At 41.2% G+C, this 14,332-nt stretch overlaps 1 protein-coding gene across 7 annotated transcripts in view; it reads right to left on the reverse strand.

Moving 5' to 3' along the window:
- Window positions 1-4,297, reverse strand: part of Cnot4 (CCR4-NOT transcription complex, subunit 4) — a 103,461-nt gene extending 99,164 nt beyond the window's left edge. For 6 of the 7 annotated variants that reach the window (XM_013021673.1, XM_013021670.1, XM_013021672.1 and 3 more), the window contains exon 1: window positions 4,035-4,297. The gene's annotated coding sequence lies outside the window, so the exon portion shown is untranslated. The remainder of the gene's footprint in view (window positions 1-4,034) is intronic. The other variant, XM_013021671.1, reaches the window with a different exon arrangement.
- Window positions 4,298-14,332: the final 10,035 nt, after the last annotated feature.

A 14,332-nucleotide genomic window follows, 5' to 3' on the forward strand; every position in this document is an offset into this window, starting at 1 on the left:
ACACACACACACACACACACACACACACACACACACACACACACACACACACACACACACACACACACACTTCTTTGCCAAAAGTGCAGAGTACACATGTTATAAAAATAGCATATTAACTCGATTATTTTTGTGATGCAAGAAAAGTAGCTCAGTGGGATCTTTACACCGTTAGTGGTTTTTCTTTTTTTCTTTTTCTTTTTTGCCAGCCCTAGGGCTTGAACTCGGCCTGGGCACTGTCCCTGAGCTTCTTAATTGCTCAAGGCTACCACTTGAGCCACAGCGCCACTTTCTGTTTATGAGGAATCAACAAGGGCCTCATGCATGCGAAGCAAGCACTCTATCACTAAGCCACATTCCCAGCCCTCAGTTAGGTGTTTTTCAAAGAATTTATTTCAAACTTATTTTGATATTATTTTGTAGATTTTCTTTTTCTTAGCAATACTGGGGACCAAACTCAGGGACCTATACAAGATCCTTATGCATCAGCCTCCTGAAGAGCTAGGATTGTAGGCCTGAGTCACTAGGGACCAGCTTTCCCTGCTGTTTCTTCATAACCAATTGAGTTCAATGTAGCTTTCTACCCATAAAGCAACAATTAAAAGTACAGATGCTGTCAGAGAACCAACTGAAATTTCAGCAGAGGCTGAGGTGTTCACAATTTAAAACTTTATCTCATTTAAATATTCTACAATAACTGTACCATTGAGTTACCTACATTCTCTTGAGTATTATTTGCAGTCACATTTCAAGAAAGTCATTAAAATGACTAAAACTAAGAGTAGAAGGAAAAGGGGAGATTTCCAGAGTTGAGAAGTTATTTTCATAAGACACATAAAACCAGGGCTGGGAAGGTGGCTCAGTGGTAGAGCGCTTGCCTTGCGTGCATGAGGCCCTGGGTTTGATTCCTCAGTACCACATAAGCAAAAAGAAAAAAAAAGGCCGGAAATGGCGCTGTGGCTCAAGTGGTAGAGCGCTAGCCTTGAGCTGAAGAGATGAGGGACAGCACCCAGGCCCAGAATTCAGGCCTCATGACTGACCACCCACCCACCCACACCCACCCACACACACCCACACAAACATTTTTACAAAAAAACACCAGAGAGCACTTGCCTTTTACAAAGTAAATAGTTGCAAACTATGCTGTGCACTCCTATTCAAACTAAACCTCAAGAACATTACAAAATGATTTTATTTTCCTGTATTGTGCTGTTTGATTATAACTATCATGCTCATGAAATTAAGAATTTGTCTACGGAACAGTGAAATTTTTTCATAAGCAACTTTTAAATAATTCATGTTTAAAACCTCATACAAATAATTTATTTATCTGAAAAATCCACTACTAAATTTGACAGAGAGAAATCCAAATTACCAAAACAGAAGTTATTAACATACAAAACTGCCTTGTTCACAATGTTACAGTTAAAAACTTAAACCACGCCAAAATATTTGCAAATTTCAGCTTCTTTCTTCCTATCAAAGTATCAAAGAGCTTTCGACATCTTTTCTAGACATTTTAAAGATCCTTAAATAAATTCATTTGTCTTCAGAGGAATGAAACCAAGAATTTGATGACTGCAGGCAAAAAGTATGGAGGGGAAAATTACTTGAAAAATACTTAGTGAGCCAAATACCTTAACAAAAGAAAGGATGTATTAAAATCATTCACCCCTTCTGCCAGACAAACCGTACTCCCATTAGAACACATTGCTTACAATTCACCCAACTATGACTGCCAAGGATTTCTAGACCTGTGATAGGATTGTTAAAAGAGACAAGCTTTCTCACCAGAGCATATTATTTTACTTGGAGTTGAAGAGCAGTTACATTCCATTTTCTCCTATTGCTAAGCTAGATATGTTATACTTTTTAAAAAACTTCATGGTATAACGAATAACAATGTTTGCTGTATAAATTGCTTCTCTCAGAAGAATAAGGATTTTAGTTTCCCCAAATGGGGGCTTAAGTGACTGAAAAGAAAAAAGTAGTCTTTTATAAACATATTTTTAACTTTAATTTACCTTTGGTTAAAATAAAAACAATAAAAAGAAAACCTTTTTCACAATCAAATGACTGAAGCATCAAATGTTAATATTCCTCAGATTTCAGTATGTAAAAATTACAATAATCCAGTAATGTGCAAAAGTGAGTGTGAAGAACTGTATTTGTATTTACACTGATAGAATTCTTTTTCCCAGTAAGAGACTGACTGCTGCATGGAACTGTCATTATGACTTTCAATATTTTACATATATATTCAGAACATCAATATCTATGTTTGAACTTGACATGTGTGTATTTGACCTACAGAATCATGTTAGTTTCTTGGTCATTTGTTTATTTTGCAGTGGTCTATCAAAGCAAAGGCTCCTTCTCATCATGCCATTTGCCACTAGTTGTCAATCTTGCTTTCACTAAAACATGTAAACCTAAGCTACTTCTTGCATCTAGTATTCTGCTTTCTACTGTAGGTAGTAAATGACAGCTAAGTACCACCGAATGCACAGCGGGTTTTTTTGGTTTTTTTTTTTTGCCTGTCCCTTCTTTACTACAAAAAATTCAGTATATTTAAGTTTACCAAGGAATAGTGATTCTTCTTTTGCATACAATCCCAATATATTTTCAAGACAATGCAGATAACTACCATCATAGAAATGTCAAAAGTAAAAACTTTTCAAACCCAAACCTATTAAATAAACTTGATATTAAATGCAGAGGAAATTTCCAATCTAGACATAAAATCTGTCCTGAAGCTGAGTATCAATATAACTCATTCAATAATGGATTCTCAATACAAAAGGGATCTGCAACTCACAAAGAATCCACATACAATCAACCTATCATTTATACTTGCTGGTGGAGCTCACAAATGAATTCTGTGTGTGTGTCAGATTTATCTTATTTTGAAATGCTTCTGTCCATATGTATTGATATAATCAGAACCGACATTGAGTGTTCTAGAGAAATGCAATTCAATTCAGAAGTAGTATGAGGAAAGTAAACATGGAACGGAGAGAGGGCCGAAGCCACATCCCAACAGAGCGAATAATCCGCAAATAGATCACTGAAAGCAAAGTGAAAACGTTCCTCTCCTGAGTAAGCTGAAGATCTCCTTTTACTCATCGCGTTTAATAGTATCCTACCTCACTTCACTTCCCAACTTCCTTTTTACTTTTTCAATCAAACAACCACAGGGCACTCCTCCACCACCACCACCACCCCACACGCACACCCCCTTTTTTTTCTGGAAGCGTGTGTTGAAAGAAATCTGTATAGGAAAGAGGGCAATTCTCAAGAAAGCTGAGAAACAGGTGGGTGAGAAGACCAGTAGCACAATCCAGACACTTGAGGGGTAGTTTGGAGATGACAGATGTGGTTAAAGGAAAGGACTGCAAATCGGAAGAAGCTCTAGCCCAGCCGACAGACTGGAGGCTGATTGCAAGCACCCACGGGAGGCAAAAGCTAAGTCAGAACGGTAGCGGCGGAGCAAAAGACCATGCAGCAGGACGGGGCGGGCGGGGGGGGGGGGACTGGGGGTGAAGGAGAAGAAGCAGAAGCAGGAGAAGCAGCAGCAGCAACACAAGTCGGAGTGGAAAGGATGGCTCTGGTCCTGGGAGATGGGGGCCAGTAGGAAAGGACGTCAGAGAGGGGAAAGTGGGCTGAGGAAACAGGGAGCGACTGAGACTTAAGAATATCGCCGCTATGGGGAGGGGGGGGGGGAATGTGGGGGGAAAGCTGGGGACGAGAAACGGTCCTCGGCTCTCCCAAGGAAGCAATTCTCGAAGGCAGAGTCGGCGAGCGCCGCGCCGCCTCCGGCCCCGCTCCCTTTTCCTGGTGGTAACTGCTGTGGCGTAGAGGGGAGAGGGAGGAAGAAGAGGAGGAGGAGGGCGGCCGAGGAGGAGGAGGGTGAAGACGAGGCTGGGGGGTGGGGAGGAAGGGGGGTGCGGCCTGCACGGTCCCAGCGAAGCCTCCGCTCTCTCGTAGCCGGTCAACCCCGGGTTTCCCCTAAGCCCAGCCCCGCATAGACTCACCCGCCAGCCTTGCCTCGCTTTTTCCTCAGCCGACTCCACGCGCTGCCGCCTCCTCACAAAACACCACTGAACGAGTGTCGGGGAAAACAAACAAACAACAACAACAAAAAAAAACTCTTCAGAACCGGGCCTGACTGCTTCAGCGAGTCCGACCTTTACGGCTGAGAGAGAGACTCTCGGCTTTCGGTGGGTTCCACAGCCAGACGGGCCACCATCTTACATTAGGGTAAGACTCCTCCGGTCTCCGGTGCGCAGGCGCACGCCGACCCAGCCGGGAGGGGCGGGAGAGAGGCGGGGCGAGTGGCGGGCGACCGAGTGGTAGAGGTTGCGGCGGCGTCTCCCGAAGCACTCTGGGAATTGTAGTCCATGGAGGGTAACGGCCCAGAGGCAGGCTGGGAGTTGAAGTCCACGCTGCGAGGGCAGCCGGGAGTGCCCGCCTCACGTGGCTCTGGGACCGCCGCCTTTCTGGATGTTTTGCTTCCGACTCTGCCCGCGTGTGCGGCTCTCGGGTCGTTTGACGGGCGAGGCTGCTTAGTTTAATGGGCGATTCTCTCCTGAGCTGCACGAAGCCAAAACTCTGTCGGAGATGAACTCAACTGTGAGGAGCGCTCTCTGGCTCTCTCTCCCTACCCCCCCACCCCGGCGGGGTGTGTCTGGCTGAGGTGAGCGGTCACTCGTTTCCATGCCTGGGAGCCTGTTGGAGGCAGCCCCCCGCCCCCCGCCTCGGGTCCGGGGCTGACGACGCCCAGGCCCGTGAACAACTCTTCTGCCTTGACGTGTGCGCTCGTCGGCCGGGAGAACTGAAGCCCTCGGGCACTCCGGGGAGCTGGGGTTTGCGGCGAGGTGGATTGGAGGACCGCGGGCGGTCTGCGGTGCAAAGTACTGCGGGTCAGGCTGGCACACCCGACTCCCCGCGCGTCGGCCCGGCCCGCCAACCCGAGAACGCGGCACCCAAAAAGCAGGCGTTGCGCCGCTGGTCCTGAGCGATCGCCTCCGCGAACTCGGCTGGGAGTGGCGCTCCGAGCAGTCGGGCCACCCCGGACCCGATACTCACCGGGCTCCTCCTGCGGATGCCGGGCACTGTTGTAAGCGTCGAAAACACACCGGTGAGGAAAACACAAAACCCCCCCTGGTCTCCTTCGTGCGTGTTAGGGAGAGAAGGGTAGACCTTCCTCTTTTCAATAGATGATGAAAGTGCACAGGATAGTTGCTGATTTAAAAAAAAACTAAAAAGGAAGACGAGTAGGGGAAGATTGTAATTTGAAATACATGTATCTAATCTTCGTGAGAAGCCCTCATTTCATTCTTTAAAAAAAGGAAAGGAAAAGAAATACAGTCTGGGCGCCAGCGTAGCTGTGCCTATGATTGGCTTCTCGAAGCCCAGCCCAGGCAGGAAAGTCCATGCGACTCCTAATCTCCCATTAACTACTCAAAAGCTGGAAGTGGTAGCTAGAAGTTCAAGTGGTAGAGAGCACTAACCTTGAGCACAAAAGCTCAGGGATAGCTCTCAAGGTGGTGAGTTCAAACTCTAGGACTAGGGTACACACACACACAAAAAAAAATTTAAATATCACATTAAATGTTAGGTTCAGGTAACTATGAACAGCTTCTTTCACCTATGGTGGGACATTTGCAAGTCAGGAGGAACACAAAGTCACTTTTCCTTGTGAGGAATAGTATCACATTTTACCCAAAGCCAAGCATACTTGGTCCCTGCCCTGAAAAAGCGAGCCACAATCTCCACAGTATCCAATACTAAATGCCAATCCTATATTGAAAAACATTCACTGGTGGACATTGGTTCTAGAGAAGTGACCATCTTAGATCCCCAACTAATAAGCATCACTATGCTTCAGACCGTTGTTCCTTTTAAGTATTTATGTATTTTAATGTGTGCATGTGTAATTTCATTTAGACTTAAAAACACAAAGACATATCAGTGTAGTCACACAAGAAAGAATGCAATTATTCCCATAGCTCAAATATATGGGTGTAGTTAGTTACTTGGGAGGATTGTGATTGAAAATGGGGAAAGGAAGAGCATAATTTTTTTTCCTCAATGCTGTCCTAATAATTTTGATCCTTCTGCCTCAGACCCCCATGTGCTGGAATTACAGGTGTACCCAACCATGTCCAGCCATACTTTCTTTATAAATTACTGCATTTATTTATTGCTATGTATATAAATTAATACATGGGGGGGGGCTTAAACTCAAGGCCTGGACACTGTCTCTGAGCTTTTTTTGCTCAAGGCTAGCATTCTACCAATTGAGTCACAGCTCCACTTCCGGCTTTTTTATGTGTGTGTGTGTGGGGGGGTGGGATTAATTGTAGAAAACTCAAGGACTTTCCTACCTGGATTTGCTTTGAACTTTATTCCTCAGATCTCAACCTTCTGAGTAGCTAAGATTACAGGTTTAAGCCACCAGTGCCTAGCAACTTAATAGATTTTTAAAAATAGATCACTTTGGGGCTGGGAAGGTGGCTCAGTGGTAGAACACTTGCCTTGCATGCCTGAGGCCCTGGGTTCGATTCCTCAGCACCACATAAGCAAAAAGAAAAAGAAAAAAGCCAGAAGTGGCACTGTGGCTCAAGTGGTAGAGCACTAGCCTTGAGCTGAAGAGCTGAGGGACAGTGCCCAGGCCCAGAGTTCAGGCGCCATGACCGGACCCCCCCCCCAAAAAAAAATAGAACACTTTGCCGGGCGTCAGTGGCTTATGCCTCTAATCCTAGCTACTCAGGAGGCTGATATATGAGTATCAAGGCTCAAAGCTAGCCTGGACAAGAATATCTGTGAGATTTTATCTCCAATTAACCACCAGAAAACTGGAAGTGGCGCTGTGGCTCAAGTGGCAGAACACTAGCCTTGAGCTGAAGAACTCAGGGACAGCACCCAGATCCACAGTTCAAGCCCTACAACAAAAAAATAAAATACTTAGCTGGGCTGTGGTAGTTCACTTACTTTAGACTAGAAGGAGGCAAGATTTAGATTATGCACAGCTTTACATGAAATTTGGATTTTATCCCAAGTACAGTATGCTACATTTGAACTGTAAAGCAAAGGAATAACATGATTGGATTAATCTTTTCAAAGACCTCTGTGACCACCATGTGGAGAATGGATCTAGAACAAATGGCAAATATAGAGGTACGGATTCTAGTCGGGAAGGGACTGCTGAAATGCAGCCTGGAGTGAAGGTATAGCTTGGACTAGGACAGGATTGAGAACAGGGTGAGGTGTGCGAGTTATTTGCCTTGGGCATAAAATTGAATACTTCATAATCAAGTACTTTACAATAAAGTTTAAAAGTGTTCTAAAACTATTTTAAAAATCACAATGAATGCAAAACCCCCATGATAGTAAAAGATTAAAATTTAAAATGAAAACAAGCATTTAACCTGAATTTCCACAATGCTACTTTACTTCTCTCCCCTAACCCAGGCCTGTTTTCACTAAAGTCATAGCAAAACACGTCTTTTAGACTGTAGTTGCCTGTTCTTATTTTTAAAAAAAATCACTCATATAAGAGGAAATACAAATGGCCCATTAATATGTCCCTTACCTACAAACAGTTCTGTGTGTGTTCCTTACACAAGTATGCCAAGAGCCTTAATGGCAGCATTAGTTGTAGTTATAAAAGCAACAGAAACAGTTCAAGTGTTAAACAACAGTAGAACTGTGAAATAAACAGCAGTGGTTTAACACAGTATAATACTAGGGGGGAAAAATGAAAGAACTGCAACTTAAGTTCCAAATAATGAGTTTTTTAAAATATAGGGCAAAGGAAGGAAGTCACAGATGATTAGATAATAATGTAAAACATTTATATAGAGCTCAAAAACAGGTAGAACTGCATTTTACCTACAGTTACTTGCAGAGAAAATTACAAAAGAAAACATGTTTTATATAAAATTGAGAATATGTTTACTTCTATAGGGAGAAAGGAACATGGCCTTGAAGAGTTACATAGACTCTTCTAAGACACTGGTGCTTATTTCTTCATATATATTCTAGACACACAGGTGTTATGTTACTGCTATATTTATGAGATACAAATACATTTTGAGCTTTTTAAAATATGTGTAATATATGTCACCATAAATACAATTGTATTATTCAAGGCCATATTTGTGAAAAAATTATTATAGCCAAGGTTTTCCCCTTTTGCAAGATACCTAAACTTTATTTTTGCTAGCTGGTTTTGCTAGTCATCCAAGAAAAAGAAAGTCCCTCCCTGAGAAAAACTGGGAGAGAACAAAAGAAGGGATGACATTGTCCAAAAAGAAATGTACTCATTACCTGACTTATGTAACAATACCTCTGTACGTTGCCTTTATAATAATAAAATTTTTAAGGAAATCCCTCCCTTACTTAACTATTTTATTTTTTGTGTCAGTCCATGGACTTAACTCAGAGCCTGGGTGCTGCCCTGGACTGTTGCTCAAGAGTAGTACTCTACCACTTGAGCAACAGTTCCTCTTCCAGCAATTTTTGATGATTCCTTAGAGATGGAGCTTCCTGCCCCTTTCAAACTGATCTTCTGCTCTCAGCCTCCAAAGGAGCTGCCCAGCTTATTTAACTATTCTTATTCAATTTCTTCACATATGCTGTTTAATTTTAATGCAGAATAATTTTAGCACATCAACAAATTGAAAGCAAATACATAATATTCAAATGGATGCAGAACAAGATTTCAATAGACCTCAATGCTCAATCATTGAAATATATGCATATTTACAAACTAGAAATAAAAGGATGTTAGTAGACTTTATAGGTCCATTAAAAATGCATTGCAAATGTTAAATTAATGGTGGAATTTTATAAACATTTTTCTTTACAACATGGCTAAGATATTCATTCACTGTTATCATAATTCCCATTCAGCATCATAGTGGAAGGGCTAGCCAATGCAGAAGGACTTAAAAAAGGAGATAACTAGAAGGAAAATCAACTTCTCTTATCATTGCCAGCACAAGATGTTCAAGAGAATATACAAAAAAACAAAAACTAAACTAAATAGTATCAAACTACAAAAAAAAAATCACTATCAAGGACTGGGGGTGTAGCTCAGCAGTACAGAGTTGGCCTATCTTACAACAGGACCTAGATTCAATCCCCAAAGTAAAATTAAATAAATCAGGAGGAAGATGTAGGTCAGTGATAGAGCACTTGTCTAACATCTACCAGGCACTAAGTTGATGTCCAGTATTATAAAAATCAATATTTTAAAAAATAAGTCAATAGTATTTTTTTTTGGTAGGTCATGGGGCTTGAACTCTGGGCCTGAGCACTGTCCCTCAGCTCTTCAGCTCAAGATTAGCGCTCTATCACTTGAGCTATAGCTCGGCTTCCAGTTTTTCTGGTGGTTTATTGGAGACAAGAGTCTCATGTACTTTCTTACCTGGGCTGGCTTTGAACCACGATCCTCAGATTTCAGCCTCCTGAGTAGCTAAGATGCCTCCTGAGTAGCTACGATTAAAGGTGTGAGCCACCAGGGGCTGGGAAGGTGGCTCAGTGGTAGAGTGCTTGCCTTGCATGCATGAAGTCCTGGGTTCGATCCCTCAGCACCACATAAGCAAAAAGAAAAAAGCCGGAAGTGGCGCTGTGGCTCAAATGGTAGAGCGCTAGCCTTGAGCTGAAGAGCTGAAGGACCATGACCAGACCCCCCCAAAAAAAAAAAAAAAGGTGTGAGCCACCAGCGCCTGGCCAGTCAATAGTATTTCTATATGTCAATGATAAGGATACAAAATATTGCAAAACGTGGGCTGGGAAGGTGGCTCAGTGGTAGAGCGCTTGCCTTGCATGCCTGAGGCCCTGGGTTCAATTCCTCAGCACCACATAAGCAAAAAGAAAAAAGCCGGAAGTGGCACTGTGGCTCAAGTGGTAGAGTGCTAGCCTTGAGCTGATGAGCTGAGGGACAGCACCCAGGCCCTGAGTTCAGGCCCCACGACCGGACCCAAAAAAAAAAAAATATTGCAAAACGTATGAGATAAGGGATGACGTACAGTTCAGTGCGTTCCTATCGTGCATGATATTCTGAATTCAATCCCCAGCATGACACAAACACAAAAAAGTACATGCAGCAATATAGTAAGATTTATTTCATTTTTCTGAGTTTTTGTTATTTTTTTCTGAAACAATCATGATGAAAGCTCAGGCTGGCTTTAAAATCACTATAGCCTTGGCTGACCTCGAAACTTGTTAATCTTCTTGCTCAGACTCTTAGAGTACTGTACTGGGATTATATTAATGCATGTGCTACCATGTTGGACTTGCTGATAGGTTTTTAATAGTTACTGAATATATATAAATTGAGATTTCTGGCTTCCAGAATTAGTGTGCAAGATTCCAACAAACCTTCCTTTCTGACAAACCTTCTTCCTTAACGTGCAAGAGATGCAGAAGAAGACACCACTAGTATGTAACAAAGCATTATTCCTCTTTCTTCCTTAGGTTACATGTTGGAGACATTCTCTCCCCGCCCCCCAAAAAAAAAGAAGCATGCCATATAGGCGGGGTGAATTCTAGGTTATAGGCCTCTATCCTATGGTTTAAATGTAAGTCCTTTTATCCTTTCACAAAAGACAACTGAAAAGAAGTTGGAGAAAGACTACCATTTACTAAAATCATCAAAGACAAAAATGTAGTAGTCTTTGAAATGGAAGGGAATTGAAACCATTTCTGTCTAACGGGCATTTCATCTCTCAAAAGAAAGGCATCTGAAAGACAAGGCTGCCTTTGACCAATGGCCAAAGGTAAAGAATCTTGTCTGTCAAACAGAAGAATTCACAATCCTTATTATATATGCTAGAGGATTACTGCTTTTACCCTGGGTCATTTTCCAATCTGAAGGAAGTGGCTTCTTGGCCACCTGAGCCTAAAACACTCAAAAGGATATAATTCAACAGTACCTTTCTGTCTTTCTTTGGCAGACTAAAATACTCCAGGATGGGACTGGGACCCTGGATCAAGTGGTAGAGTGCTGGCCTTGAAGCCTGTAGTTCTAAGTTCCAATCCAGTATCACTAAAAAGCAGTTGTACGTAGAGATCTAATTCCAGCAAGTCAACTAAGTAATGTACCTTGTCCTTGAACTACCACTAATACCACAAATTACTTTGTAGAAGGGAAAAAAATTTAAGGGAGGAAGTATACATTACTCTAGTTTTTAAAGTGTATCAGGAAATAATTTTTAAAATAAAATGTCCAAGAAATAGCAAATTGTAAAATACCTATGAAGAGATTGCAAATTAAGAACCTGGCAAACCAAAAACTGATAACAAAAAAAAAGCAGGAATTATCAGAGAGATTATAAAACAATTGCATTTATTCTTTTCATGCAACAAAAAAGGGCAAACTTTACAATCTGTTGGGATGTAGCTCCGTTGCAAATAGTATTTGTTTAGCAAATGCAACATCATGGGTTCAGTCCCAAAAAGAAAAGACGAAAAAACGTTTAAAAAAAAAACAACAAAATTTGTAGAAGGAACTGGAAACAATTGAAAACAGCATCACAAACTACAGTAGCACACAAAAAAAAGATTACATCATAGAGTCGAAAAAGACAATCACCAAAATTAAGAACTCAGTATGTGAATTTTATACAAAATTAGGCAGGCAGAGCTGAAAAGAAAATTAGTGAACTAGACTGTGGAAAATTTTCCCACAATGAAACTCAGAGGAGACAAATGAAGTAAAATACAAAACAGAACAAGAGTTATAGGATACAGTGAAATGTCAGTATGATGATGAAAGTCACTAAAAAGGTAAAACACTTGTCATTCTGTGTTCTGGGGTCCTGGCTGAAGAGACAAAAGCATATATTATAGACAGTTTTTACGGAATCTTACTTTTTAATCCAGTCTGATGAGCACTACCTTTTAGTTAAACTGTTAAACCATTTACATTTAGTATAAAGTGAGGATATTTTGTGATTCTCATCTCTACTATTTGGCTTATTAGAATTACACTTTTTAAAATTTTGTTGAGGCTCATGCCTATAATCCTAGCTACTCAGGAGGCTGAGAGCTGAGGATCGAGGTTAAAATCCAGCCCAGGCAGGAAAGTTCATGAGACTTTATCTCCAATTAGCCACCAGAAAACCTAAGGGGCACTGTGGTTAAAGTGGTAAAGCTCTAGCCTTAAGCTGAAGAGCTCAGGGACAGCACCCAGGCCCTGAGTTCAAGGTCCATGACCAACCAAAAAAAAATTTTTTTTGGTGGGTGGACTGGGAATGTGGCTTAGTGGTAGAGTGCTTGCCTAGCATGCATGAAGCCCTGGGTTTGATTCCTCAGTACTACATAAACAAAAAAGCCAGAAGTGGCACTGTGGCTCAAAGTGGTAGAGTGCTAGCCTTTAGCAAAAGAAGTGTAAGCCCCAGGATTGGCCAAAAAAAAAAAATCTGGTGGTTGTCCTAGGGTTTACATCTTTAACATATCATTATACATCACAGTCTACCTTTAAATAACATCATACTACATCACATATAGTATAAGATTCTTTGTGAAAAGTATAGCTCAGTGGTAGAATATGTTTTTAACATACATGCAGCTATTGGTTCACTTCCCAGCACTACAACAGCATCTTTTTCGATTCTTTGTGCTATTTTTGTCATATATTTTACTTTTATGTAAGTTATAAAGTGCCACTGCATTGTTATTCAGAGATTATAATAATAGTAAGTTCAGTTTTTATGACCTTAGATATATGCAGGATTTTTCTTTCATTCACCAAGTAGTCCTTTAATAAGGGACACTAGCTGTGTGTCCTCTAATTCAATTCAATCCTAACGTTATCTACTTGGAATTAGTGATAGATTCTACTTTTAGAGTCCACTCCAATAGGCTGTTCCCTGGACTTGGGATGCCCCATATATAGGCTATAAGTTGCGATTTCAATGTTCTCCCTATGGGGCTTGATCAATCTGTTAATGTGGCTTAATAGAATGTGAAGGAACATTTCCTTACATTTAGCCGTATGTTAGGATATTATGAAGCATGGAGAGATGTCTAAGTTAAGGGATGGAGAAAGTGGTATAGAGCCTCCATACCCTCTCCTGGCATACCACCTTTCAGAAACCACACTTGTGCTGTTATCAAGCTATCTTGGGGCTCCAGCCATTAAATATGTAATTAGTATATAAAAGACACTTGTCACTTTGAAGGTTCCAACAATTTTAGGAGTTGAATAACTGGAAACTGCACAAAGATCAAAAGCATATTTTACTATTCGGCAGCTACTATTTTACACTAGATATCAGTTATCCTTTTAAAATGAAAAATATATATTTCATAATTATCATTTTACCTCTTGATCTCTTACTTGTTAGGTAAGCATAAGTGTCTTATGGGTATTATACTTCTACTTGAAGAACTTCTTTTGACATTTGTGTGTGTGTGTGTGCACACGTGTATGCGTAGGGATGTGTATGTTTGCACATGTGTGCATGCGTGCTGGTACTGGGGCTTGAACTCAGGGCCTCTCACTCTCATTCAGCTTTTTCCACTCAAGGCTAGTACTTTACCACTTGACCCAGTTAAGGCTTTTTGCTGATTAAGTAGAGATAAGTGTCACATGGACTTTCTGTCTACTGACTTAACTGTGATCCTCGAATCTCAGCCTCCTGTGTAGCTAGAATTACAGGCATGATCCATCAATGCCCAGTAAGAAATTTCTTATAATATTCTTATACATTCTCTCAACGTTTGCTAGTTTGATCAGACTTTGTTTATATTGACATTGCTTTTAAAGGATATGAATGTATTTATTTGGATATGAATTGTTTTTTTTTTTTTGGGCCCGGTCGTGGGGCCCAGCAATCCCACTTTTGGGCATTTACCCAAATGATCACAACCAAGGCCATACTAAGGCTACCAGCACAGCTATGTTTATCACAGCATTATTTACCATAGCTAAGATAAGGAACCAACCCAGATACCCCGCAGCAGATGAATGGATCAAGAAAATGTCACACACACACACACACACACACACACGCACACACACACACACACACACACACACACACAATGGAATTCTATGCCTCCATCAGAAAAAATGACATTGCCCCATTTGTTAGGAAATGGAAAGACTTGGAAAATTTTATATGAAATGAAGTAAGCCAGGCCCAAGAAACATAGGTCCCATGGTTTCCCTTATTTTCAATAACTAGTACATGTGTAGGACAAGCAGAAAAGGCCAAAAGCTATGTACATATGACCATATAAGATCATGTTAAGTGAAATGAACCCCAAGATATGGTCACGGATATCTTTTTTTCCTTTTTGCTATTGTTTCTAA

Source organism: Dipodomys ordii, unplaced genomic scaffold (genome assembly GCF_000151885.1).
Source record: "Dipodomys ordii isolate 6190 unplaced genomic scaffold, Dord_2.0 Scaffold56, whole genome shotgun sequence".
Lineage (NCBI taxonomy): Eukaryota > Metazoa > Chordata > Mammalia > Rodentia > Heteromyidae > Dipodomys > Dipodomys ordii.